The following is a 3910-nucleotide window of genomic DNA, read 5'->3' on the forward strand; positions in this document are numbered from 1 at the left end:
ACTAGTTGAGAAACAATCTTATCAGGTAAGAATTCGACGATACGTTTAGTCCCGTTAGTTCTTACTTTTAATGTAAAAAAAATAGCAACAAAAAATTTACAAATTTTACCATCGAAAATTCGTGACGTAGTCAAAGCGGACGCTTTAGCTAACACAAGCAGGAAGATGGGTGGAAACTTTACAAACATTTATTTCAAAAACATAGGAAAGACGCGAACGTTTCCTGCTGAGCGATATTCTGCAGCAGTCAATAATGTTACCGAAGAGTAGAATGTCTACATGACTGTGGCAACTGAAACTACTCAAGCTACTGCTTCGTTATACAACTACGTGCTCCGAATTTTAGCTTGGAAAAGAACCCATGCAGGCAACGTGTGCAGTCAGCAGTTATCTAGTCGCTCCTAGTATCTCATATATACGCTTTATATACGAACATGTCAGATAAAAGGGTAACTTATAATATAGGCATCATATTTAGCTAGCATGAACAGCGAGTAAGAACTGATATAGATGGAATCGTCAGACTAAACAAGTCACGCAATAAGGGAAAGAATTTACAAACGAGCGCCTCGGACATACAACGCAGCTCAAAGCGGTCCGCATTTGGGTTAACGGAAATTGACTCACGCGCCATCTATATTATCGGGAGAAACACAGAGAAATCGTCGGACCACTGTCGTCGCGCTGAATCCACAACTCACACTCGTTTCTCCTCTGGCAATCCAATATAAATACGTAATTCGCGATATCCTTTCGCCGAGTTTCCTGATCATCACCGACTCGTGTGCAGCCGAGTTGCCACGACGGATACCTGCAGAATAACGGCAGATCTGGCACGGTGCCAGCTCGCGGCGGCGGCCGTGGTGGCGGTGGCGGGTCGGTCGCTGCGGGAGTTCAAAGGAACGCTAACGTCATTCAAGTTAAAAAAAATGTTGTGTACTTCCATCACCACGCTCGACCAGCCGGCATGGCACAGCGAGATATACCCTGTGTTACTGTGTAGCATGGTTGCCATTCCTCGTTGCGCATAGTCATGGGCGTGTGTAGTAGAACGCATGTGTGCTTGCAAATTGTGCTTCTGTTAGGGTAGACCGGGGGATTACCTACTTCTTCTGGCTAAAAAACACCTTTCGTAGGACCGCATCTCTATAATTATATAATAGAAACCAATGGGACAGCGTGATTCACGTTACAGAATTTCGCGTTACGAACGTTTTCTTCTGGACGATATTACTTTAGTAGCACGGATTATTAATGCAGTGCATTAAACATCACACACATCTAGTGTGTAAGTGTATGTTGAAAATCACAGACGCACACTCACGCACACGCACGCACACACGCCAATTTCGCTCAGATCAGTGTCGATCAACGATAGGCATCCCTGCTGAAGCCTGCCTGCCTGCCGGTTACGGGCACATGCGCACTCAGTCGCTCTCAGCATCAGACAATGCACAGATATCGTCTTCCAATGCATGAATACGAATATGCGAATTCGCGTTTTGTCCAAGCGGTGTCAACCCCATGCAGTCGCTGCCTGTCCCGCTTTAATATCAACATTAAATTATTTTGCATACAACATTTCGTGGTTAACAATTCGAAAGAAATATTGAAATCTCGTCTTTAAAAAATCGATTATTGGTTTGTGTAGGTTAATTTGCTGTGGCATCGCTTGTGCTGCCCCCTCGCGACAATGACGTAGGTTTCCCAGATGTTTGTAAACGCTGTGCGGTAGATCGACCGACCGACGGCGTTTCTTATTGAATGATTAAATAACAGCGTCTGGTTAATTCACAGCCAGCGTTGAATGCCACGCAGTGACGCCGCAATCCAAGATCGTCGGCCTCTCGTTTCTGTCAGCGACGAATAGATCTGGCACTCGTCTTGACCGATGACGCAATGAGTTAGATCGGATCCCCTCCTACCCGCACATCTGCTGGGCGATCGAGATCCGATGCTTTCGCTACGGCTACACGCGCACGCATACATGGTAGAAGTATTATACCCGAAATTATGGAAATAAACGAGCGGAATAGCTATCATGCGTCGCAAGGATTTATTTCTTGCTGTCATATTCTTCTTCGATTCATGTTCGTCTTCCTGTCATCACCTTTTACCTCATCGTACATTCGTCTTACACTCATCCTATTCCTGCCATTACTTTCTTCATGCTATATGACTTTCGTGCCATCATAATCTTCTCCTCATTCGTCGTGATATTCACCAGTATCCAGTCCAGCTTTGCTGACAGCAGGCTTTCGAAAGCTGTGCGTGACAGCGAGCTTTATGACTACCAGGTTGCTGTGATGATAACCGTAGGGTATTGGGTATCAGGTACGCGACAGGTAAGCGGTCCAGTGACGTAGCACAGATCAAGCGTGATTATGACGATTGTTTGATATTTCCCCTTCCCAGTACTCATGTATGAAAAAATTATAAATCACTCGCAAAAAATGACAACACGATTCGATATCATCGGAAGAGTTCGAACATGCAGTCACTGAAAGGTCACACGTGATGCTGTGCGGAAATGTGTACTGGGTGTAAAGCCATTGCTATATTAATAAATGATCGTGTGTTGTACTCTCGGTTCAATCAAGGAAGTCACAAGGAAAGAAAAAAAAGATTCGTTCGAAGAGCAAACAAAAAAGCACCGAGATTTTCCGACCCAACTGAGTAATGTCGTATGAATACTTCTTCGCTCTTCATCTTCGTTCTCGACGAATTATGTCTACAACGAAAACACATGTAGGGTATAATAAGGTTCCAGCTTATTCTGTTCTTTTATTTAATAATAATAATCTCTTGCACAATCCAAGTTGGGAGTTACCTGTGTGGTTCGTGGATCCTTGTCAGAATGGTACTGTTAGTAGAGAAAAGGGTTGAGATATATCAGTAAAACTTACAACTAGGAACACGATGCGATAAAAGATATGACAGAAACATAGTCGATAATTGAAATTAATTGGCGGTTTAACTTGGTGCGCGCTGTTAGCAAGAATACTGATTTGATGAGACGCAATTGCCTCTGTCGAAATTTTTATTGTCGATCTAGCTGACGTTTCAGCGTGGATCATCCGCGAGGAACTAAGACCAAGAAGAAGAAGAAGAAGAAGAAGAAGAAGAAGAAGAAGAAGAATTGCTTCTGTCAAAATTGTGTTATAAAAAATTGAAATTGATTGTGATAATTAACGACGCATGAGAAAAAAATAAAATAAAATCGCCAATTTAAAGAAAAATTTACATATTTGTTTATATGCGCGATCAGATCTATGTTTGCGATCGGTTTCACATGACAAATCCCTGTGTTACTACAAATTTGAAAGCAGCGGCTCAATATAATCGTCATTTTGCTGCGTGAATTATTCTTTTTCCAGTTCTTATTAGAGTCGTGGGGAGGAGAAGCGGTCTTGAATAATAATTATGGCAACGCTGTAGGATTGAACATCGTCTCTGGGTTATTGGAATTGGTCTAACGACGGTGTATCATGAAACGTAGCTTTGGAGTTCAAACTTTAGTTATTCTGATCCTAATAACAAATAGTATACGTACGTAGCGGACGCCAGACAGCCAGACACCCGACAGCAATTAAAGCCTGAGAATTCAGTCGCTGAATTCAGGATCATTGTGACAAGGACCACTTTCCCTGTCACTATGCGTGCAAGTTGACAATGCGTGAGATTATGAAACCGAGACAGACGAGGCAGCACTCACCCTGAATCATCAAGCGATTACATGCTATCAGGAGTAAGATAATATCCTATATCCTATATCCTATATTATCTTACTCCTGATGCTATGTCATCCTAGCAGTTATCCGCCACGGCATGCAGTCTGCATAGGCAACCGACGAAGCTGTACGCTTATCGCCTATATATATATATATATATATATATATATATATATATA

The sequence above is a fragment of the Priapulus caudatus genome, unplaced genomic scaffold, assembly GCF_000485595.1.
Source record: "Priapulus caudatus unplaced genomic scaffold, Priapulus_caudatus-5.0.1 Scaffold161, whole genome shotgun sequence".
Taxonomy (NCBI): Eukaryota; Metazoa; Priapulida; class Priapulimorpha; order Priapulimorphida; family Priapulidae; genus Priapulus; species Priapulus caudatus.